Source organism: Canis lupus, chromosome 38 (genome assembly GCF_048164855.1).
Source record: "Canis lupus baileyi chromosome 38, mCanLup2.hap1, whole genome shotgun sequence".
Lineage (NCBI taxonomy): Eukaryota > Metazoa > Chordata > Mammalia > Carnivora > Canidae > Canis > Canis lupus.
In genome coordinates, this window is record NC_132875.1 from 79,751 (window position 1) to 105,572 (window position 25,822).

The window sequence follows — 25,822 nt, forward strand, 5'->3', positions numbered from 1 at the left end:
CGTAGGAAGGCAGCTACTGGAGTCCTTCAAGGCTGCTGCCCTCCCCCCAACAAATTTATTTCTCAAAGTATTGGTGAAAATCCTGTCTTCTGGATTCAACCCTGCTGAGAGCTTGGGCGGTTCCAGTTTGCTCACAGCGCGCCCTCTGCTGACCTGACCTCCCCCCCCCCCCCCCCCCCCCGACCAGCCAGCAGCCCGGAGCCTGCGCTGACTGCTGAGCGGCATCATTACTGCTCGGTATCTTTGTGAGCCCGTAGCAGTAAATCCAGCCTGATCCAACGTGATGTTTCTTCCACTATCATCCCACAGCCCTAAATATCCATTTCTACACATGTTCTTTGGATTTCTGCTTGTATAGATTAGAAAACCCAAGTAATTCTTTCGAAATGCAGCGCCGTTCCTCATGACCCACACACTGTCTCCCATGTTTAGGGATGTGATGGGACTCCACTGTAGTTGCCAGTCTAGAAACACAGATGGGTAGGCGAGGGGAGTCCTGAGGACAGTCGGCATTGTCTTCCATGACTGCTGCCTCTGGGGGGATCATTACTGTTTCCTTAGGCAGTGAGGGGCTGAGCCCCTCAGATAGAAGTGGACAGGCCGATCCTGCTGTGGGTGGGGAGGCCACTACTTCTGGACACCCGGGAGTGTCTGGTTAGAACCAATCCAGTTGTGCCATATTTAGCAAGACATTGTAAAATTTATATGTATCCCTCTTGTCACTTAGTGTGATTTACTAGAAATAATATGGGATCTAGAGATCAAATATGCAGTTGAATCCTGGCTTAATTATTACTGGCTATGGGGCCTTTGGCAGATAGCTCTGAATCTCAATTTTCCTCACTTAAAAAAGTAGGGGTGATGATGCCCACCCCATGACAAAGACGGCTAACTGTACTGCAGTGGCCATTTTTTTTCTTCTTTTGACAAAGAGACTTCCCAGTCCCACCCCAGTGTCAGCTAACCCATGACCACCCACCGGTCACTGCATTTCCTAGCAAGATCACCTGGACGCAGCCTTGTGACTACATTTGGGACACTGGGATTGGAAAGGAAGAGTTGCAGGCAACTTTTGGGCCCTCTTCTTAAAGAGAGTTATTTGCCCTGGATGTCCTCATTTCCTGCTTCTTTTTGACTGGGAAATGACAAGAATGGAAGCGGCAGCCTTGGATCCAGAGGCGGACACCAAATGATGAAGACCACAGAACGGACTAGCCGCTCTAGGTTCCTTGGAGCAGAGTGCTCACCGACCACAGGTCACTCACCTTTGAACTGTTACCATGAGAGAAATAAACATCTGTCGTACTTAAGCCCTTGCATTTCTGTATTTCTTTGTTACAGCTGTTACAGCTTGCTGCCTTCTATCAAACAAAACACTACCTTAAAGACTTGTGGGTTGCCTCCTGAATGTCAGAAGTATTTGCAAGTCATCTTATATAAAGGTCTAATATCCAAAAATATAGGGACGCCTGGGTGGCTCAGTGGTTGAGCATCTGCCTTTGGCCCAGGGCGTGATCCTGGAGACCTGGGATCGAGTCCCACATTGGGCTCCCTGCAGGGAGCCTGTTTCTCCCTCTCTGTCTCTGCCTCTCTCTCTGTGTCTCTCTTGAATAAATAAATAAAATCTTTAAAAAAATCCAAATATATAAAGAACTCCTACAACTCAATGGCAAAAAAACATGTGATTAACAAATGGGCAGAGGATCTGAACAGACATTTTTCCAAAGAAGACATACAGATGGCCAACAGGTGCCTGAAAAGCTGCTCAACATCACCAGTCATCAGGGAAATGCGATCAGAGCCACAGTGAGATTCCACCTCACACCTGTTAGAATGGCCATCATAAAAAAGACAAGAGAGAACAAGTCGGTGAGGATATGGAGAGAAGGGAAACTTCAATGCCCTGTTGGTGGGAATGTAATTTTTTTTCATGCTAGAATTCTACACATACGTTTTGTTTTTCAATTAAAAAAAATTTTTTTTTTTTTGGGGGGGAAATAAATTTGTATAGCCACTGTGGGAAACTGCTGAGGTTTCTCAGGAAAATCGAAAATACAGCTACCATATAATCCAGCAATTCTACTTCTGAATATTTAAGAAAATGAAAGCAATAATTCAAAATGTTATCTATACCTCCATGTTCATAGCAGCATTATTTACAGTAGCCAAGATGTAGAAACAACCAGTGTCCGTTGATGGGTGGATCGATAAAATGTGATAATATGTGTGTGTATATATGTCTATATATGTCTGTATATGTATATATACACACACACATACACACACACATAAAATAATCAGCCATAGAAATGAAATCTTACCATTTGCAACAACATTGATAGATGTTGAGGGCATTATGCTAAGTGAACTAAATCAGACATAAAAGATAAATGCCGTATGATCTCACATGTGGAATCTAAAAATGAAAAAACTGCTCATGGATATAAGGAATAGATGGCAATTGCCTGAGGCCGGGGGCGCAGGTGGGCAAAATGGGTGAAGGGAGTCAAGGGGTACAGATTTCCAGTTATAAAATAAATAAGTCATGGAGGAGTAATATACAGCATGGTGATTATAGTTAATGACACTGTGTTGGATATTTGAAAGTAGTAAGAAAAGTGGGTCTTGAAAGTTCTCATAAGAAAAAGAATTTTGGAACTCTGTATGACATTGGGTTTTAACTGGACTTAATTCTTGTGGTCATTTTGCAGTACATACAAATCATTGTGTTGCACACCTGAGCACCTGAAACTCAGGTGTGCAAGTATACCTCAACAGAAAATACGTTGTGAAGACCAGAGTTTATAAATTTCCTGGTTTGGCACATACCACATAGGAAGTGCTCTGTTAGTGTTATCTATTATTGTTAAATAGGTTCTTTCTCCCTGTTGTGGGTGGGGCACAATGCGAACTAGAGAGGTTATGAAAATCCTTTCTACTGTGGTGGATTTAAGAATATTAAAAACAAGAATTATTTAAATATTTAAAATGTATGTCAAATAGGTAATAACAGCCAGTTACAAAACAAAACTTTTGTAGTGTTGTGCATAATAGTAACCAAGAATACACTTTATCTAGAATGAAACAAACAGATATGAGCAAGAGACCCTCTAAATCAGAAAAATGTACAATTTAATTGAGATAAAAGAATGTAAAAATGTATGGAGAGATAGTTGTTGTTACTTAATGTTATAAACACTTGTTTCCCACAAACGTTTACAGGTTTAATTACTATTGAAAAGTCAAACAATGAGGTCAAGCGTCTAGAGAAAGACATCGGTTAGTAGCCCCAGAGGTGGCTGGTTTGATTTCTTTCAGCGTTTTTTTCTGGTATTTACATCTCTACTTTTCAGTATTATTTATGATGCCATTTCTTCATTTGTCACGTATCTCTTGACTTTTTAATGAGGTAATTGAGGATTTACCTCTTTTAGACCTTGGTTGTCCATTCTCTCTCTCTCCCCTTTAACATTGTTCCCTGTAACAGATACCTGGTTTTCGGTTGGTCAGTGACTTCATTATTATAATTATTATTTATAGCGGAGCCACAGAGTGATTGTGGTTATATTCACTTTTTCCCATAACTTGTTTTTCTTGGAGTTTGTGGGAAATTTTCTTGTATTATCTTTTTGATGATTTCTTCTCTCCCTTTTCTTTTTACTAGAATTTCTGTAGTCCAGTATTAGATCTCCTAGATTTTGGTCTTCTAATTTTTTTTCCTTCTTTCTTTCTTTCTAGTGTGTGGGAGATCTCTTCTGTCTTATCTTCCGGTCTTATATATGTATTTAAGTTTCTGCTCTCATTTTAAAATCCCAGGACCTTTTTCTGGAATCCAAACATTCCTTTGGATAGTGTTTTTTGGACAGGCTTTCAAGACCTAAATAGCTACATAAAACAGGGATTTATTCTATTTACCTAACTGGGAAGTTTAGAGAAATGCCAGTCTTATGTGCTGTTTGACCGAGACACTTGTCTTTGTCTGCAGTTCCTCCAGCTCTGCTCTGCTCTGCCTGTAGACTTCCTGTTCACGCCCGCTTCCCTCAGGGCTCTAAAATGGCTGCAGCAGCTCCAGGTTGAGAGAGGCTCTTTCCCAGAAGTTACCAGAAGACCTCTCCAGGGCGGGACAGGAATTAGACCGATTTACCTGGCACCTGAGCTTTAGGTCCCATTTCTAGAATGAGGGTGCTTCTAGTCTCCCAAAACATACGGGTTCTGTGAAGCAAGAATAATTGGTTTTCTAAGGGCATTCCGTATAAGGCCCCGTCTCAGGGTTAAGTCCTCATTTCCGCTCCTTGATGTTACAATTCAAGCTTCTTGGTCATTGAAACTGGCAGATCTGCCGCAGCAACCAGGGTCGGCTCCAGCGCCCGCTCCGGCCTGCTTGGGGCCTCTCCACATTGAATTTCTTACTGCACGTTTCAGATATGTTTGTTTTGTTTCATCCAGCATTTTGGAATGTTTAAGTTTGTTTTAGGTCTGGTTCTCCTGGGAACAGAAATCCGAGGCAGAGATTGCATGCAGGAGGTTTCTTAGACAATTCTCTTGGCAACAACACCTGTGGGGAAGTGAGGTTTGCAATGCACGATTGGGCAGAGGGAGGAGCCAAGCCCAGTGCAGCTGCATCCAGTGCTTTGGGTCAGGCCCTGGGGCAGCTCTGGACCTCGGGGTTCTCACACGTCCAGGCCCCGGGGCCAGGTCTTTGTGGCGCGGAGCGCCAGCTCGGTCGCCGGTGCCCGTGGCCGGCCCGGCCTCAGGAGGACAGGCGGCCTGAGCTCAGCAATGCTGCTGGCTTGCTCTCAGCAGTGCTCCCCGTTGCTTCGGGGGGTGCAGTAACCCCAGGGCCCTGCTGGAGCGTAGCTCCAGCCTTACGTCGTACATGCTGTCAAGGTGCCCACTTCTCTGAACAGAACCGTCACCTACTTCACCATCCTCCACGGCACTTGTGGCATTTCTCCTTCGCATGTTGTGGGGCTGCCACTTTTTCCACGTTTCAGGAGCCGTCTTACTTGTGTCATTCTGTCATTTCCAGCCAGGGTCCTTGTCTGGGTTGCATCCTGTGTCGTGGGAGAGTGCTCCCAGCTGCATGAACTCTCCTTTGTCCCCCATGACCCAGCGTCTTTAGGATGCAGCCCTATGTCTTCAGGCTCCTGCCCTACACGTTGGCTGAGTCAGTCCTGCAGCTCCTTCAGTATATGGTCCCTTTCTTCCTGAGCATTAGGTTTTGTGATTGGCCTGGAGGCCGGGAGGAGAGGTACGCGTGGGCCCCAGAGGACACAGGTTGTCCCATAAGGTAGTAACCTTTGGGTCCTTTTCACGCAAGGGGATGTGCCTAATTCTGCAGGTTCAAATGGTTCCTGGGAATCCATAGATCAGGATTCGCATCATCTAGGTGTCCTCGTCTTATGTCTTGGGGTTCCACCTCTTCCTAATCAAAAGTGGACCTTGGTCTGGCTGACTTGAGGGGCTGAAAATGCAGCTGGGAGCTCAGTTCATCTCTGCCTTGTCCTGGGTTCAAGCCTCAGATTTTGGTTGTCAGGGATGAGACGGTGTGTTACATGCCTCCAGGGAGGTCCTTCCTCCTTCACACTTAGCCTTTGCTGTCTGTGCATGGCATCAGCAGCACCGGCGAGAGCCATCTCGTTGCATGGCCCTTGTTATTACTGCCTCCCTTACTTCTCGGGGCCTGAGGTGGCTCGGCCGCTGCCTGCCCCTTCTACTGGTTCTCATCCCAGGGCACAACTGGCCACGGCACCGTGGGGTACCACGTCTCCCCCTAGTGATGGTGGGCTTTGGGTGAGAGCCTTGCCCAGAGCCAGATTCCTCTGTGAGCCCGCAGCAGGTGGGGCATCGCATCCTTAGGGGTGAGATCCAGGCCCTGGAACCACAGCATCTACTAACAAGAGTTTAGGTATCCTGGTGGGCGGGAGGGCCAGAAATAAGAGCTAGCTGAAGCAAGTAGGTCATAAATGCTTGCGTGGACTCTTTCCTAATAGGTAACAGGTTTGGATAGGATTTCTTGGAGTCGTCCAATCCTCATTCTAGCCAGAAGTTTCATTTTCAAAGAAGCATGTAAATCATTCATCATTTCACTTCTGAAATCAAAGATGATTTTGAGATAAACCTAGGCATCATTGATTTATTACTTTAAGGGGTGGATACACTTTTTGGTGATGGTGATATAATTTCTATTTTTAGGAAGTTTTATAATAGGGTGTCATATTGCCAGCTCATTAAAAAAAATGTAAAAAAACCGAGTCCTGCAGCTTAACTACTAACATTCATGAAAAACAAGTCAGAACACATACTCAAAGCTAATATCTCTAATTTTTTCAAGTTTTATTGAGATACATTTCACATATTGTGAGTGTGGTGTTCAGTGGTTTTAGCATATCCACAGATGGTTGTGCAACCATCTCATCTACTAGTAGGAAAATGTTAACACCCCCCAACCACCCCACCAAGGAAACCCCCTGCCCATGAGCAGTCCCTGCTCCTCGTCTCAGCAGGAGGCAATCAGTAATCTACTGTCTTTGTGGATTTGCTTATTCTGGACGTTTCACATAAAGGGGGTCATACAATATGAGACCTTTTGTGGCTGGTTCCTTTCAACCAGCTTATATACTTGCATTCCCTTACATCAAGATTAGTAACAATTCTTTTTTCATAATAAGGGAGAGTCAGAACATTGCAGAACAAAGCTGAGACTTCCAAAACCATCTCCACTTGATGCCATGAGGGCTCCATCAGCTGGGGCTTGGTGAGGAGTTTTTGGTTGGTTATCAGTAGCAACTATTATATCACTGTGTTTGTGAATTAACGCATAATGAAGTATTTCAGTGATTTAGTCATTTAATTCATTCATTGATTCATTCACTCATCCCTCTTTTTTTTTAAGATTTTATTCATCTATTTATTTGAGAGAGAGAGAGAGAGAGCGCGCGCGCACAAGTGGGAGGGGCAAAGGAGGGGGAGATCCCTGTGAGCAGGGAGCCCGATGTGGGGCACCAGCCCAGGACCCCGAGATCTTGACCTGAGCTGAAGGCAGATGCTCAACCCCCCAGCCCCGCAGTCACCCCTCACTCATCCATTTGAATTCACTTTTTGGAAGGATGGAATGAGGAAGAACTGCATTCCAGTTGGTGGTATTTTTTACTTTAAAAGCAACAGTTTTTTGGTGTTTTTTTTTTTTTCCAGTTTTTTGGTTTTTTAAAGAAGCAGAACGATGTAAGCCCATTCTCTGCTGCTGTCTCCCCGTCAGAGGAGTGACGCGCCTGGTCACGGAGTTGTCGTCTTCGTCCCATTGGTTGGGGGCTCACAGAGTTCTGTAGGGAACAAAGCTGGTGGTGCTGGGTCAGGGTTCAGGACCTCCCCACAAAGGCCGGGGAGACACAGTAGGGGGCCCTGCAGCAGTGTTGGGGTGACTGCGGAGCGGGGTTCACAGCTGTGGCCACGTGTCAGCCTGCCTGGCTCTGTTGTGGGCTGACGCCTGTTGGGCGTGTGTGATGTGCCAGCCTCGTGGTCTCATTTGAACTCACGTAACCGTGGCTTCTGGGATCCTCCCTTCCAGGTGACACGTTCAGGTGCCCTGCGTCGTAGAACTCAAAAAAGGTGGAGCTGGGCTGTGACCCGTGCATCTCGGTGCCGAGGCCTGTGTCCACTCCGTCCTTTAGCGGCGATGATAGTCCTCCTGCCGTCACTGACCTTGGTGCTCCCTTCCAGTCTTGGGCTGTTTCTGCTTAGTGATCATCTTTATCTTGCCACTGGTCTTGCCTTTTCAGTTTTGATAGAATGGTGAATTGATAGAAGTCACTTAAAATAATTGATTAATTGTATTTTAGTAAGAAAAATGGAAAGATACTAAATACTCGGCAGGTGCCTGGGTGGCTCAGTCGGTTAAGCGTCCGACTCTTGATTTCAGCTTAGGTTATGATCTCAGGTGGATCTCAGGGCACCCTCTGTGTGCTCTCTTATAAATTTTTAAAAAATCAACCTGAAGATAATGGCATGCAACTAATTTTATCCAGTGGAGTAGTCTAACAAGGAATGGAGAAGTTGAGGAGTTAGACTTTTCTTAAGAATGTACTATCTGATATCCTAAATATTTAGAAATATGCTGCTGATTTCAGCTGCTGAGACAGTGCAGAGGGAGAGAACCATTTAGGTAATTACTGTCTGCTCTTGAAGGGATTATAGACTTGAGGCTTTTAAACATTTCCATATAAAAGTTTTCTTTTAAATCCTGCTTGACCATTTATTTCTGTTGACTGAGGCTTTGTATGCATGGTGTATACTTGAATAATCTAATCTGGAGATTATAAGGCAAAGTAGATACAAGTAGCCAAGTTAGAAGGACATCAGCCAACCCACAGCAGGGATGTGAGGGTCTAAGAGCAACCGTAAAGCTGCCTCAGAGAAAAGAAGCACATCACAGGCTTCAATTTTTTTTTTTAAATTTACTTATTTATTCATGAGGGACACAGAGAGAGAATGGCAGAGACACAGGCAGAGGGAGAAGCAGATCCCTGCAGGGAGCCCGATGTGGGACTCGATCCCGAGTCTCCAGGATCACGCCCCAGGCTGAAGGCAGAGCTAAACTGCTGAGCCGCTCAGGGATCCCATATCACAGGCTTCAAATGATCCCTGCTCATCTTTCTCAGAGCAATCCAATTATTTGATAACAGAAAACAATACTAGTTTCTTTTAAGTTTAGCTCTCAAAGCCAGGTTGTCCTTCCAATAGGCTTTAATTAACCACTGAGTCTGTAGCAGGAAGGAGGAGTGCAGAGAAGAAGTGATTACGTGTGCTTGTCTTTCTGGGTCACTGGCCATCGACTTTCATTTGCCATGTGTTTAGGGGGTCATTTAAAACAATGACAACAGGGCACCTGGGGGGCTCAGTTGTTGAGCATCTGCCCTTGGCCCAGGTCATGATCCCCCATGATCTCCTGGGATCGAGTCCTGCATCGGGCTCCCCACAGGGAGCCTGCTTCTCCCTCAGCCTGTGTCTCTGCCTCTCTCTGTGTCTCTCATGAATAAATAAATTTTAAAAATCTAAAAAACATTGACAACAAAACCACATTTCTGCACAGTTATACCATTTAGTTAAATACTATATACGTATGGCTTATTAACTTTAAATTTTTAATAAATGCTAAAGTGAACAGAGTACCCAAGTAATCTTGGGCCAAAGAGTTTATCTTGTTTGTCTTTGTGACTTTGGCACCTAGCACGGTGCTAGACATGCATGTAGCGACATGTTTGAAGGAATGAGTGAGTAAACTAGGGATCATGTACCAATTTGTAAAGGGGTGCACCTATCCTTTTCATCCATAAATCCTTCTGTTAGGAATAGAATGTTTCATTTGCTTTCCCTGGGTATTTGTCTCATTCCTTTTTTTTTTTTTTTAAGAATTTATTTATTTATTCATAGAGATGCAGAGAGAGAGAGAGAGAGGCAGAGACACAGGCAGAGGGAGAAGCAGGCTCCATGCAGGGAGCCCGATTGATGTGGGACTTGATCCCGGGACTCCGGGGTCACACCCTGGGCCAAAGGGAGGCCCTAAATTGCTGAGCCATGCAGGGATCACCCTGTCTCATTCCTTTTAAAAGCTCACTAAACTCTGGGGTCCGAGGGTAGCTCAGTCGGCTAAGTGTCTGCCTTCAGCTCAGATCATGATCCCAGGGTCCTGGGCTCGCTGCTCAGCGTGGAGTCTGCTTCTCCCTCTGCCTCTGCCTGCTGTTCCCTGCTCAGGTTCTCTCTCTTTGTCTCAAATAAATAAATACAATCTTTTTTTTTTTTTTTTTTTTTTTTTTTTTTATTTATCATAGTCACAGAGAGAGAGAGAGGCAGAGACACAGGCAGAGGGAGAAGCAGGCTCCATGCACCGGGAGCCCGACGTGGGATTCGATCCCGGGTCTCCAGGATCGCGCCCTGGGCCAAAGGCAGGCGCCAAACCGCTGCGCCACCCAGGGATCCCAATAAATACAATCTTAAAAAAAAATAAAAGCTTACCAAACTTCATTTCAAGTAACTTTCTCTTATAATAGGATTCCGTAACAAATAAATTCAAAGCATATTTAACACATATTTATACAGGGTTTACTATGGGCCTGATACTCTTCTCCATAGGTTATGTTCTTCCCATGAAAACCTTATGAGATGGCTATTGATATTACTCCAATTACATGGAGAAACTGAGGCACAGACAAGTTAGGTAACTTGCTCAGAGTTACCAGCTAGTACGTGTCTCAGCGGGATTTGCCCCTGTGTCTGGGCTCGAGAGTCTGTGCTTTGCCACCGCAGTAGGTACACTCTTGTTTTTAACAAATACCAGCCCTAAACCTATTTCCATCTCCCCAGAAGACTGTCCATACCACTGGGGCTTTTCTTACTGTTTACAGTAAAATTTTGCTAAAATAGGCATGTTTTCACAGTATCATTCACTATATTTCTCTTTTATCATCAAGCTACATAATGAATATGTTGTGTTACTTAAAAAGCTACATTTAAGTAAGCGTATTTGAAATATGTCTTGTAAGAGTTACATTGATCAGCTCCTGCTGGTGGCAAGTGGGGCATTATTTCAGTATGTAACGGTGGGTGGGTGTGAGTGTGGGGTGTAAAGTGTTCTTTCTGTCTGAAGCATCTTTGAGGTGTCAGAAGAAATGAGAGTCATTGGATCAAAGGATTGGATTTTTAGGCATCTAGCTGTTATTTTTGACATCTGTGCTAGGCACCTGATGAGCATTGAACCTAGGAATGCCGTTGGTCTGCTAATAGCTCTGGGACCTGAGGAATTGGAGTGTCTCTGCTCCTTGCCTAATTCTGTGACCCAGGAGAGTGCTCTGAACATTCACGCTCTACTTTGGTTTGAGTTTGGTATCACACAAATCAATTCACGTTTTTTGTTTTTGTTTTTGTTTTTTCACGGCTATATGCAGCCCTTCTTTAAAAGCCTTTGGGATATTACCATTTTAGTTGTTTAAAGTCCCCATTAGCCTGAAGTTTTAAAAAATGCAATGTCTAAATTCGCTGTGCCGTCATAAAAACAAAAGGAATCATCTGTTGAATTCACATACAGTTACAGGAGAAGGGTTACATGTGTTGTTTCTTTTCAAGTACTACTGTTTTATTTCTGTTTTTAACATGTATGCCTTCCCTCATTCCCCAGTAACCAGTACCTTTACAAATACAGTATCTTGTAGAAATTGCTTTTTGTTAAAGATTAAAACCAGCAAGCAATAATAACTGTTTTCTGTAAATCTTGGTATTTGCCAAAGTATATTCTGTGGGATACTACTTTTGGGGGATACTCTGCTGCAGTACGGTTTTGTCATTATAAGCTGAGGAACAGTTGCATGAATACCACCCCTGCCCACCCCTGCCAACATACGTAAGGTGCGTGGGTCAACACACGTGCTGAGGAGCTACAGTATATATATTAAGATGTTAATAATACTGAGGACTCCTGTAGTGGTAAAAACTGGTTAGCTTTGCTTAGCTCCACATTTCCCACATTTGTTTGAACCTAGAACCCCTTTTCCCCATAATATCTGCTAGTTGTCTGATGTCCTTTGTGCTCCACAGGCTGATCTTTGAGAAATAATGGTGTGCAGTATAGCAGTGTAACAATATAGTATTTTAATGAGGTTTCAGAATAACGGTCCATCCAAAATCTATTATTATTTCATCCCTAGTTAATAAATCGATTTGAGGGAGTAACACTTAGAAATTGTTAGAAATTGAAGATGCAATGAATTTTCTTTGAATTTATATACTATACTTCCTTGCATTTATAGACATGTTATTTACAAAAGATTTGATTTCTGTACTTAATGTATAGTGTCAGAATGATAAGCCTGATTAATTCCAACTATTCAGAAAGTTAGACAAATCCAAGATAATGTAAAAAAGAATGTTTTTTTTTTGTTTGTTTTTTTTAAGAAATGCAGTTTTATCACTGTAAACACTTCATCTCAAATTACGCTAACAAAATATTCTCACGTTGAAGATTCTGGGTGGAAATTCTTTAGAGAATAAATATCAGTGATTTATAATTAGTTCAGGTGCAAAGCAAATATATATAAGTACTTCTGAAATACCTGAGATTGTTTTAAAGCATTTCTTTTGTAGGCTTTAGCTTTTATTACCTGTGTATTTGCTTGCTAAATTATTTCCTTGTAAAGTAATTTACAGATTCTTAATATGGCATATCTCATAAAGCCTTACTTATTTAGTGAGCTGTATCCAAATTGAGAATAGAATGAAACATGGAAATAAGGCAAAAGAGAGATCTTATCTAATGATGAAGGAGGAAAAACATTTTGAGCAGTGATAAAAATGAGAACTCAAGACTTGACCATTAAAGCTAAACGGAATGATTAATAATTACTAAACCAAAAGGAAAGGCATCTGTTTGTTGAGAAGTCCAGATCGAATATGAAGAAGTATTAAGTCACCACAGAATGAAAGAACAAGAAAAAGAACAGTGAGGAGATGCTGAGAAAGATGAAAAGATGCTGGAAATGAAAGATGAAGTTAATTGTGGTGGTTGGACGTGGAGGAGGTGGGAAAGCAGGGGCCAGTCCACAGGAGAGTCGGCCTCAAAAGGAGCAGAAGCAGCAGCAACGACGGGCGCGGGTACCACTGTCACGGTGGCCGCTGGACATCCTTGTGTGCCCCTCCCTGGCGAAGGATGCTCGTGGCTAGGAAGGACCCCCGCGGAATGCGGCCGTCCTTAACCGGCTGCCTTCTTACACGGGAAGTCTTTATCTCTAGAATATATCCAGAACAGTCCAATCTCTACTCTTTGTTTTTGTGTTTTTCAAATTAGCATACACACATTTGTTTCTAAAATCTTGTCATATCAGCAGTTCTTACCAGGCTTTAATCAACCTGAAACATTGAGATTTCCTTTAATTGATTGCTTTTCGCTTCTTTGGTACTTTATATTCCTTTGTGCTGTGAGAAAGGATAGTAAAGCCTGTGTCACCACTTTTATAAGAATGGGGACATCAGGGCGAAGCTTGAGTGGCTTATGCAAAGAATGAAGGGAAGAGGCTTTCAAGAGCAGGAGTTTGGTATTTTCACGGGGAAAAACTCTGATGGCTAAGTGAGCAGGCTTTCTGAATTTAACTTTTATATGCTTGATTCTGCACTGCAAGTATTAAATCTTGAAGCATTATCTGTATCAGCACTGACTAATCTGCCTTTCATTATACAATGGATAGCTGATCTAGCTTTTCCTTTTAAGCAAATCCTTGATGCATTAGATCGTTAAAACAAATTCTAACATTTGGAGCTCATTAGTGTTGTAACCGAAACAAAAACATCTTAATGGTTGATCCCAGAGTATTTTGAAGTTAGTGTAACTTTGCTAGAAAGGTATCAATTACAACCAGGCCATGAGCCAACTTTCAAAGCTGTTTCTAAGTAAGACATTGAGTTTTTTAGAATGCAAAAAATACATTATGTGTCACTGTGCCTTGTGGCAAGGAAGCAGAATGGAACAATTACAATGGGATTTGTATTGATAACAGTGTTTCTAAGTGAGTAATTTAAGATATTGTGAAGCAGAGTTCCGAAAAACTCCCCAATGTGTTGATGATTGCTTTATTTTAGTTATAGACCACAAAAAGAGGTGTTTTGAATATAAAGGATGAGAATCACTGGTCAGCAATTAAAGCTTCAGACTCAACATTTAGGGTTCATAGCTCATTGACCTGACTAAAAATGGGATATGGTACATTTCAAGAAAACTGGCATGTATTCATCTATTAAGGTAAAATAATGTTTTTTGTAATCTAGTGATTAAAAAGGTAAATTCTTAATTCAGATACCTTACTGTTTGTTTTTGGCCCAGCAAAAGAGTTTGGCAAACAGGTATTTCTTTGAATACTCAAACCTAACTTACTTTGCTTGAGGTAACTGTCAAAGAAAGGCAGAAATATTACTAACATTAGATGTGCACTTGAAATTGATTCTGCACTCCATTTGGCATCCTAAAGCAAAATAAATAAATAAATAAATAAATAAATAAATAAGAAAGAAATGGAAGACAGAATGATTAGATTGACAGTAAATACAATCTAGTGGTTTACGTGTGTTTTGACTTTTAACCACAGACACTATTCTTTGAAGGGACTCTTTTCTTTTTTGATCCTAGGGTAAGTATTTTTTATTTAAAATTGTTTGAATTTGTGTAATTTCTCAATGAAAGATAAAAGACTTAAAAGTACATAACTGTTAGATGTGTTTTCAATGAGTATTTTTGAAACATGTAGATCTGCAATGTTACACACATTAGCACTGGAAACATTTCTTAACCCAGCTCTTGGCGAGTTTCTGGTTATCTGAACAATATGTTTAAGTTGTTTTGCATTATTGACTGTATTGAATTGACTGTGAATTGATTTGTTTTTGTGTGTGTGTTTGTATATTTTGGTTTTATCTGGACTTGAACCAGACAGTTTAATAATAGTGCTATTGAGAGAGAATTCTGAAGCCTTACTCTTTACTTTTTTCCCCTCCATAAAATACATACTTTGGGGTGGAAGTATGTTTTTAGGTATAGGATTTGGAAATGTATGAATCATTTGACATGCTCCAATATTCAGAATAATTTACAATGAAACTGAATTCTCTGCAGTCAATGTCCTTTATTGAATAACTGCTATTTTTACTTAAAAAATGTAAATTTATTAAGTTCCACTTGTAGGATACTTTGAATATATATTCTAAATATTGGTTTCCTACCAGTTTAATTTTTAATTTTGAAAAAATTCAATTCAGTTAAAAACAAAATTAAAAATTTTAATTTAATAACACTTTTAATTTGTTTTGGTTTATTTTATTTTGGTCCAGATCCACATTATAGAATGTTGCTCATAAAGAATAAAATGTCATTAACTCCAAATAGGTTGGAGTAATTTCTGTAATCATTCTAGTGGTACTTCTGTAATTTTTTATTGTTTCTTGAGTTTCTTGTTTTAGGCAAGTATTGCCTACTGCTTTTTTTTTTTAACCTGTTCTAGCTGGTATGACTTACATGGAGAGTAAGAGCTGTGGGTGTTCATTAGGAAGAAGAAAGGTAGTAGATCTGTTTGGAAAGTATTTTCCAGCAGCCTGAGTGGTGCAGCGGTTTAGCGCCGCCTGCAGCCCAGGGTGTGATCCTGGAGACTCCATGCAGGGAGCTCGATGCAGGACTCCATCCCAGGTCACCAGATCAGGCCCTGGGCTGAAGGTGGCGCTAAACCGCTGAGCCACCTGGGCTTCCCTCAAGTTGATCCCATCTAATTATGATGAAAAGCACTGTGTTTTATGGGTAATAGCTTATCTATTTCAGATAATTCTTTACGATAGATGCTCTTTGCATGTGGTAAAACATTCAGAAGGTCTAAGTGTAATTATCTCTCTAGCCTTGCCCGGTCTTAGAAGGGACAGTTGACACCAGGTCTTCAGTATCCTTCCTGAGGTTTGATCCACATACAATGTGTATGTGATATGTGCATATGTCTATTTTTCAATCTATTACCCTAACCGTACCACGCCGCTAACAGCGTCATGTGGCCTCTTCCCTATTTAACAACACAGCTTGGAGATCATTCATTCAACAGATGTGTAGTAAGTGGCAGCAGGATGATTCTCATGAAAGAGAACCAGCGATGCATACAACTAAAATGTGTTTTGCAGAAGACCAGATATCTCCACCCTGAAAGCTTAAGGGGACTGGGGAAAAGTCAGAAACATGTGTAACCTTGGTAACCAGTGTGAAACGAACATTTCTGAGTCCCTCAATTTAGCTTTCTAATAAAAGTAACTTTATTGAGATATAATTTATGTGTGATGAAACGTACCCATTGTAAGTGTGCAGTTTTAGGTGTTTGGCACATCTCTACAGCCCGTAGCACCAGCACAGTCCAGATACAGCGCACGTCCATCACCAGGGAAGCTCCCGATGGCCTTGCACTCCTGGCTCTGCTCCCCCCCCCAAGCCTCAGGCCCTGGTCAGCTTGTCACTGTGGGCGAGCTAACCCACTCTTGAACTCATGCGGCTGGTATCATGCGGTTTGTCCTGTTTGGTGTTTGCCTGCTTTTGCTCAGCATGTTTCTGAAATTCATTCATGTTGCACGATGAGTAGTTTTTTTCCTTCTATTGCTAACTGTTGTATGGTTACACCACAGTGCATTTATCCATTTGTCTATTGGTGGACTTTGGGGTTGCTTCCAGTTGTTTGTTTGCTTGTTTGTTTGTTTGTTATTGTAAGTAAGTCTCCTATGAACGTTAACATACAAGTGTTTGTGTCGAAACATGTCTTCACATCTATCTTATTAATATTCAGGAATGGAGGGCAGCCCAGGTGGCTCAGCGGTTTAGTGCCGCCTTCAGTCCAGGTTGTGACCTCAAGGTCCTGGGATTGTGTCCCACGTCGGGCTCCCTGCATGGAGCCTGCTTCTCCCTCTGCCTGTGTCTCTGACTCTCTCTCTGTGTCTCTCATGAATAAGTAAATAAAATCTTTAAAAAAATATTCAGGAATGGAATTGCATTATCTTATGGTAAACTTACGTTGAGCTATATGAGAAACTGTGAAACAGTTCTCAGAGTTGTACTGTTTCTCGTTCCCACCAACAACACGCGAAAGTTCCAAATGCTCCACATCCTCATCCACACTCCATGTTGTTAGTCTCTTTAATTTTAGACTTCAGGTGGATGTGTGTGTAAAGGCATCTTATTTGCTTTAAAGTTTTGGCTTTTCATGTGCTTGTTTTCCATCCATATACCTTTTTTTGGCAAAATGTCTATTTAAATCTTTTGCCCATTTTGAAATTGGATTTTCTACTTGTTATTGAACTATAAAAGTCATTTACGTGTTCTGGACTTAAGGCCCGTGTTAAATGTTTGTATCGTGAATATTTTCTTCAGCCTATTGCTTGCGTTTTAATTTTCCTGATAAAGTTTTTTTAGGGTATAAATCTTCATTTTGATGATGGTTAGTTTATCAATGATTCTTACATGGTTTGTGCTTTGAGTGAGAAATCTTTACTCAGCCTATGGTCTCGAAGATTTCCTCCTAGATTTCCTTTTGGAATTTTTTTTTTTTTTGTAAAAATTGAGAATTTATTATAGGCTTCAAGTTCTAAGGTCTAAATAAAGCTCCCCCATGGCATTAATTTAGGTAGGAATTCTGGATGGATGGTTACTCTCTTCTTTCTCTTCACACTCCAAGTCTCTGTCTTTTGCTCCAAAAAGGAGACCAGATCTGGCTTTGACACAATGAGACCCAAGAAGAGGAGGTGTCCGTAGTTCGCTAACATCACATCCCTGTAGAGTTTCCGCTGAGTGTGGTTCAGCCATGTTCACTCCTCCTGAGAGAATTCTATGGCCACATCCCTGAATGTCAGCAGTCTCTGAGACCCTGCCATTTCTGCTCCTTTCACCTCGTCCTCTAGCGTGCTCTCTCACAAGATCTTCGTGGAGAAATCCCCTTTTGGAAATTGTATATTGTTTTAGCTTTCACTTTTAGGTTTTATTTTTATTAGAATCCATTTTGAGTATTGAGTGTGTATTTTTATTGTGTGTAGTCAGTAAAACCTACTGGAAATGTTTGCACATGGAGACAACTTTAGTGGCAGTTTGGAGACTGCAGTGAGGAGAGAAAAGATAGCTGGTGTGAGCTGACAGCAGCAGGCGAGTGGGGGAGCCGGGGACAGGACAGGTTTGATGGTGTCTTAGGGAGAAAAGGAGTTGGGTGAGGAGTGAGCATGAACTGCATGGGGAATATGGGCTTTATAATTCACTGCTCACTTCCGGCTTTCTAGGAGGAAGATTCCACAATAATAATAGTGATAGCATTTAAAGCTTAAGTATTGCTTACTATGCACCTAGCAATGTTCTAGGTATTTAATATAAACTCATTTAATCCTCACAAAACTCACACAGACACTATTACCATCCGTTTTCAAGACGACAACTAAACGAGAAGGATTATTAACTTGGACACTTTCATACAGCTCATAAATGGCAGAGCCAGGGAGATGTGAAACATCTCACTTTTGTCTTTTTTTCTTAAGATTTATTTATTTATTTTAGAGAGAGAGAGTATGAGTGGGAGGGAGAGGGGGAGAGAGAGAATCTCAAGAGGCTCCCTGCTGAGCATGGAGCCTGATGTGGAGCTCGATCTCAGGACCCTGAGGTCATGACCTGAGCCAAAACCAAGAGTCGGACACTTAACTGTCAGCACCACCCAGGTGCCTAACTTTTGTCTTAACCATAAAGAAAACAGTATCTGAATGCAGGAACAAATGTCAACTAATACTCAGCCTTGGGACGCCTGGGGGGGCTCAGCGGTTGGGTATCTGCTCGTGGCTCAGGGCGTGATCCTGAAGTCCCTCATCGGGCTCCCCCAGGGAGAGTCCTCCCTCTGTGTCTCTGCCTTTCTCTCTCTGTGTCTCTCATGAATAAATAAAATAAAATCTTAAAAAAAAACAACTCAGCCTTAATGTCATAGAGAGAAAGCACGCAGAGCATGCCTAACTAGAGAACAGATGCCACATCTAAAGTTCGGCCACAAAGTAAAACAAAAGCCTGCATTTTTTGAGAAGCCAAACCTCTGGAGTTTTAGAAACAGCTAGATAGAGCCACCAAATTAATAAATAAACAGAGCCACCAAACAAAGCTGCCAAAAAGGAAAGAAAGCCACTAAATAAGAAAGAAGCCACCAAATACATACATATCCATCCATTCGTCCATCCATCCATCCATCCATGCATACATACATATATACTTAAAGCCACCAAAGTAGTTTCTACTGTATTTCTCTCTTATTTTTATCACCACTAACAAGGATGTCCCTTCCTTTGTCCAACACGTGCATGTGTCATGGTGTCACTCTGCTCCCATGTGCCTGGCTGCTCCATCCGCATTTACTGTGGTGCCCATGTCATTGCTCCAAGCTGAGTCCTGCATCTTGGTGACATATCCCTGTGATTGTTTGAGCACTTTCTTAATCCCATCACAAAGAGCTGTTCTGGGCTCATCTTGTCCTTTGCCTGCCCGAGCCGTGTTCCTAATCATTTCTCCAAGGAGCTCTGGTTCTTCCTCGTGGAGAATGGTGTTTGAAACAAAGATCTAGACACTCGGTGTCCTCATTGCTTTTAGCTCCAGCCAGTGGGCTGACTTTGGGAGTCATACATAAGTGTGTGTGTGCGAGTACACATGGCATACCTATCTCCGTGTATTTCTGCATCTGTTCATCTGTATAAATACCCTCCAGTTGTATTCCAGTGATAGGGCCTTCTTCTTTAACCTCAGTATTTTATTTATTTGCTCGAACCCCTTAAACGTACAAATCTTCTGCCCATAATTAGTCAGATTCTTGCTCCAGGACCTGTGGGCTCCCCTCTCCCAGCAGCCATGCCCCAGCCCAGGGGACAGGGAAAAGGGAAGAGAAGGGAGAGGTGAGAAGGGGAAGGACTGAATCTTGGCCCATTACTCTGCCGGGGGGAAGAACTGAGGGAAAGAGGGGCCGGATAGAATTTTAAACTTGAAAATAGTCAATTTCATCAATTTCTCTTTCTCTCTGTTTCTTTCCTGTCACCAGCTAAGTTCCTAAAAGTGATTGTAGTACTCTTTATGTAAGCCTTTTGTTTTATTTTTGACATTTGAATCTTTAATCCACCTGAAATGTAGTTGGGGGTGTTTTAGGATCTAATTGTACGTAATGTGTCCAAGTGGATAGCCGGGTACCCCAACATGGGTGTTCACTGGTCTTTCTTTCCCCTTCTGAGTTGCAATGCCATCTCCACTGGATTCTGTTTTACATCGTTCTTCTTCTGTATTCCTATGTTCCATTTGTCTGTTTCTTCCACTGTATGTCCGGTACTGGGACCTCACCTCACAGGCTCATTGTGAGCATTGCAGGAGAAAAGCATGTCAAATGATTAGTAATGGGTAAAAAGATGTGAAATGCACACAGTGGAATATTGCTCAGTCATAAACAACAGTGAGACCTTGCCGTTTGCAACACATGGATGGGCCCTGAGAGTGTCCTGCCAAGTGTGACGTAAGTCTCACGAGAAAGACAAATACCGTGTGATCTTACTTATATGTGGAACCTCAGAGACAAAAACCAAGCACCTAGAAACAGAGAGCAGATTGATGGTTGCCAGAGGCAGGGGGTGGGGGAAGTGGGTGAAGAGGGATAAAAGGAACAAACTTCCAGTTACAAAATAAACTACTTATGAGGATGTGATGTGCAGCACGGTTAGTGCCGCCGTAGTGCATATTTGAAAGTTGCTAAGAAAATAAATCAAGTTCTCATCACAAGAAAGACATTTTGTAACCATGTATGGTCAGTCACCTAGGCTTACTGTGGTGATCATTTCACAATATAGACAAATATCTAATTGTGTTCTACACCTGATGCTGATGTAGTGTATGGCAATTACACCGCAGTAAGGAGGTTAGAGGCGGCCGTCTACTGCAGTCAGCACGTACTACGCGTTGTTATCAGCATCTCAGTGGAGAAGGAATCAGATATTGAAACAGTAGAAGAATAAACTGCAAAAAAAAGTAAAAAGTATTTTAAGAAGTACTGGCATCTCTTTCCATAAAAACTCAGAACTTCTCATTTACAAAAATGAGAAACTATGCTTTGGGATGACAAGAACTCCTATTCCTTATAGTCAGATGAATTACTTTAAAAAACACAACCAAGGTTAGGCGAAGCTCGATTATTTACACTTAGGTGCTGTAGGTTACACCCTAGGTCCCATAGCAGGGTTTGTCCAGCACCGCGGGTGCCAGGCAGCGGCCTGCAGTCTAGCTGGGGAAACTGACATCTGAACAAATAAATATAAAGATGAAAATGCTGACATACAGTATTTTCATTTGTCTTCCCTGATACGTAAATATTTTTTTAATTTATTCATGAGAGACACACAGAGAGAGAGAGAGAGAGAGAGAGGCAGAGACACAGGCAGCGGGAGAAGCAGGCTCCATGCAGGGAGCCCGATGCGGGAACCGATACCGCGACTCCAGGATCAGGCCCTGGGCTGAAGGCAGCGCTAAACCGCTGAGCCCCCCCGCCCCCGGGCTGCCCTGATAAGGAAATATTTATTTTGGAACTGCGCTGAGCCATTTCCCTAAACAAAGGATGGGAAGATGAGAATACCTAAATAGTGGTTTTTTAAAAAAAGATTTATTTATTTGCAAGAGTGAACGAGCACGCACGAGTGAGCGCGCGAGCATGGGGGGCGGGGCAGAGGAAGAGAGGGTCTCTAGCAGACTCTCTGCTGAGTGCAGAGCCCAGCACGGGCCAATCCTGCCACCCTGAGATCACGACCTGAGCTGAAACCAAGAGGCCGACGCTCCACTGAGCCACCCGGGTGCCCCTTAAATACTGTTTTGGGCCAGCTTCCCATGAACTGCATCTCTGGAGTACTTACGTGTCTCCCCCCACACCCAAATCCCTATGCATTGCCAATCTCGGAGATGGCAAAAAGGCACATTTCGGGAATGCTTCTTTAGTATATTTTCTGCTTTTAAAAACATCAACTCCATATAATCCATGTTCAATCCTGAATAGTGAATGCGTATAACCCACATATTAGCAGAATAATGGCCATTTCTGTACCTTCCTCTAATATTTCCTCTGCTGCTTCTAGTTCTGTGACTAAAATCACATAAGTAATTTGTGTTTAAGATCAAAATAATGCATTTTAAAATCCTAAGAGTCTGTTCTCTGTATGTTCCACACCTATGACAGGATGATTTTTGAGCCATTCTCTTGTAAACGAGAAACACGGTATCAAGGGTACACCGCCAGCTGTGAAACCCCCATTCCAGTTTTTTGTTTGGTAACCATGTGAGAAATGCCAGTTACTGAAACTGGGGAGGGAGAGTGGCGTTCCCTGTAACCCTGGTTCGCGCGCAGAAAGGGCCGTCTGCGCCACCACGGTGCCGAGACCGGTGACCCTGTCTGTATGATGTCGACTTTTCAAGGTCAGTTGACACCAGCCCCAAGTCTCGGGCAGCAGCTGCCCCAGGACAGTGCTGTGGGAAGTGACACTACCGGCAGCAGCCGCCGGTCTGGATCCTAGGGCCGCCCGGTGGCACGGGCTCCCTGTGCGTGCGCAGTCACAGGTCTTATTTCTAGTACATGTTTTATTATACCTAATACGTACAGAGCATTTTATCCAGTGGAATTATGAAATTTTCAAAAATTAAAAGGCCAGAAAGAAGTACCAGTTGGGTTGGAACGAACATCGCGACACAGAGGTTACCTGTGGATCACATCTCCGCGCAGCTGGAGGCAGAGGAAGCCCTGACCTGCCCGTCCTGACCACAGCGTAGTGGAGGTTCGGGGACCCTGCGTCCCCGGGAAGAGCCTGTACTCTAGGGCCAGTGACATTAAAGCATCACCCCCAGGAGGAGTGAGGCCAGGAGGGTGGGGATGACGGCCCTGCTGGGCAGGGTGGAGGCTGGCTTGGTCCCCGGGAAACCATGCCATGGTCCCTGCCCCTTTCCGTGCCTTCGGGACGTGGGCAAGATGCATGTCCCGTGTGCTGGTGGGAGCGGCCTGGGCGCATCCAGGAGAGACACGCGGTGGGTCCTGTGCACCCGAGCAGCAGGCGGCGGCCTCAAGTGATCCTCCTCCCCCTCCCCTCCCTCCCCCTCCCCCCTCCTCCTCCCTCTCCATGTTCTTGTCTTCCCCCCTTCAGTCCCACCCGCTCAGTTTCCCTCTCTCCCTCTTCTGTTTCCCACTTTACCCCGAGGCTGGATTCTAGGTTTCCCAGTTCCTGTCCTTTGACTGGCCGGGGGCTGTGCTTTGCTCTTCCTTCAGGGGACCTGGCCCGGATCTAGCCTGATCCTGGGGTGCCTTCCAAGGGCCGCACCACCCTGGAATCGTACACAAGGCTGTGTGGAGAAGCTTCCATAGTTCTTCCAGTTTCAGAGGGTTTCCTGGGTTCTCTGGGTTGACGATGTCCTCGCTCCCAGATGACTCATTGGGCAGCTTCCATCTGCCCTTCGGGTGTCGGGGGAACTGTCTGCAGCAGGGTGGCCCTCAGGGGGGACGGAACTTCTCCATAGCAGTCTAAAGGGACTTGACTGTTCCCCAGCAATTCATTAATTATTACATTCCTGTGCGTGCCTCAGCATGGGAGGGTAAAAGCTTTGCTTTTAAAAACCGTAGTGCGCTTAGGCTTGTAACATGCAGTCTATAGTTATTTTCCATATTTCAAATATTTCTAACCAATGGTCGGCTCCATTTAAAACAACGTAGGTATTCTCATGTTAATTGTATTTTTTCCAACTCAGAAACAAAGGCATTCAGTGTTTTTGAGGCTGACTGTCCAGTGGAAGAACATTGTTTTTGGAATCAGTTATAAATTCATTAGAAAAATATGTCAGATTGATGGCATCTGGGGTTTCTTGTAAGGCTTTGAAGGTGGGCAGGTCAAGTATAACAAAACAGTAATGTAGACTTTTAACTATAGTTTTTTTCTAGTTGGTCAAGGAGCCCAAGTTATTTTCTGGACTAGAATCCTCATTCCCGTGAATCGTCTTGATAGCCTGGGGAGTCGCGCCTCCCGCGGTGCCAGGGCCTCCGCACCTGGCGGGTGTCGGGCTAGAGCAGAAACGTTCTCCTTGGAATTGGCTGCTGCGTTCGTCTCTGCACTGATAACTCTGGCCTCAAAAACAAAATGCCCGTTTCTGAGGGTCTTAATTCTCCTGGGATGTCATCAAATCTAAGTAACCAACGCGAACCCCTCACTCCCACTTTTTAAAAAAATGCTGATGATCGACCGTGGCTCAGAGTGCGGGGCTGAGCCAGCAGAGCGTCGTCACAGGGCCGGTGTGGGTGTGATGGTGAGCGGGCACGGAGGTCCTGGTGTGTGCGCGTGCGTGTGTGTGTGCATGCGTGTGCGTGTGCATGTGTGCTACGTGCAGTCCGGGTGAACAGGCCCCGGCCGAGGGCAGTTTCTGCCTTGGGATGCCCCCGTGTTCACGTGGAGCCCCTCTCTAGCCTCGAGGGTGAATGTGTCTTCTGCGTCTTAGTGATGAAGGCAATGTCAGGCTGGTGTCAGGCCGCGGTTTGCGGCGGTGGAGAAAGGAGGCAGCGGGCGCCCCGCGGGGCAGGTGCAGGCCCGCGCCCCATTCCCCACCCCCGGCGCCCAGCAAGGCTATGTCTGGGCCCCTCCGGGGCTAAGGCGTGAGCTCCGGCGCCTTCCCTGTCGCTCCTCGGAAGAGGAGCCCGCGGTCAGGCCTAGGTGCTCAGCTCACCGTTTTGCTCTGCTTCCCCTCCAGGGGTGCGGGTGCTGCTGCGGGTGCGGCTGATGCTCTGCTTACAGGAGAGCTGAGCCCTGGGGGATAGACGGGCGCCGAGCTCTTCCAGTGAGCACAGTTTGGGGAGCAGGACAGTGGCTGCTGCAGCGCCCCGACGGCCCTGTCTGTCCTGGGGGACGGAGGTGGTCCAGTGTACAGCGTTTGCAGATTTGTCTGGGGGGAGAGGGGGCCCCGGGGAACCCTCGGGGCAGGGGCTGCGGGGGAGGTTTGCAGACACGGGGTGGGGGGGCCTCTGCCCGTCGCACTCCCTTAACTCGGGAGCTGACACAAGGCCAAACAAACAACTCGACAGCAGTGGACAAATTCTGGCTTCTTTGTCCCCGCCCTTCCTGCGTTAGGGCGAGCACAGCAGCCCCCGAAGAGCCCCGTCGGGACCAGGAGCCCCAGGACCTGCTCACCTCCACCGTCCTCTGCTGTTCCACGGAAAGGAGGCGAAAGGAGCTAACTAACGGTTGGCTTCGGCGCTGGAGGCGAGGTAAGGGAGACCCGCGGCGGAGGGTGCCTTGCGGCATTCTCGGTCGTCGGAAAGGCCTCTCAGATGCCCTTTCTTCAGTTTTCTAACTAAAGGAAAAGCTGTGTCACCCTTCCTAACAATATATACAGAAGTATTGGACGCTCTGGACTCTTGGGAAAGCAGCAGGTTTTAGCCAACCCTGTCTCACCCTTTGCAACACTGGCACGTGCAGGTGGCCACTAGGTGCCGGCAGGTGGGTGCCCGGCGCGGGCTGCCTCTGTTGGCCAAGTCTTCGTTACCGACACCAGGCCGGTCGGAGTTTCGCCGTTAACCTTGCTTTGTTGCCGAGTGCTTTCCATGCTCAATGGAACAAAATGTAAAGAATGAACTAGCTTAATTTTGTAGTGTGAAATGCTTCCTTTTTAAATCTCAGAAGACCTTTACTCCCCGCCTCTTGAAGATCTTTGGACTCTCCCAGGTTGTGCGTAATGCTAAGAATACCGTCATTTATACGCTGTAAGGGAATGTGATTTGAACGCTTCCTACCTAATGCGACTGGTATTTTTCCCCAATTACGGGAGAGGCAGACCATCACTCTCCAGTTTCAAAAACAGAATGCAGCTGGCTTCAGGAGGGCTGAGCTAACAGAACATTTAATATTTTGAAAAATAGGTCCTGGGGGGAAAAGACTTTTCTGTACAAAAAGATACTAAATTATTTAGCTTGGCAGCTCCAGGGTGTGAATATTTTGTGCGCTATGACTGTCATTTATTTTTTATTGAGTTCAAATGGAAACATTGCAAACCTTACTCCGACGTGCAGTCCGTTATGAGATCTCATCAGACCCCTGGCTGCAGCTGCCAGCGCGTCCCTGTGATCCGCATAGGCGCATTCCACTCTGAGGGGATCAGTACTTAATTTTCAAAATTCTCAGCAAATAGCAAAGCTGCAGCCAGAAATTCCTTCTCTGACACTCCTTCCGGGCCAGATGAAGCTAATAATTCCCCGGCTGTGTTGCTGTC

General features: G+C 44.3%; 1 protein-coding gene across 6 annotated transcripts in view; it reads left to right on the forward strand.

Annotated features, from left to right (window-relative positions):
* Positions 1-25,822, forward strand: part of DISP1 (dispatched RND transporter family member 1) — a 155,832-nt gene that overhangs the window by 33,995 nt on the left and 96,015 nt on the right. For 2 of the 6 annotated variants that reach the window (XM_072814546.1, XM_072814549.1), the window contains exon 3: positions 24,685-24,821. The exons of the other annotated variants lie outside the window; for them this stretch is intronic. The gene's annotated coding sequence lies outside the window, so the exon portion shown is untranslated. The remainder of the gene's footprint in view (positions 1-24,684; positions 24,822-25,822) is intronic. 6 annotated transcript variants of the gene reach the window in all.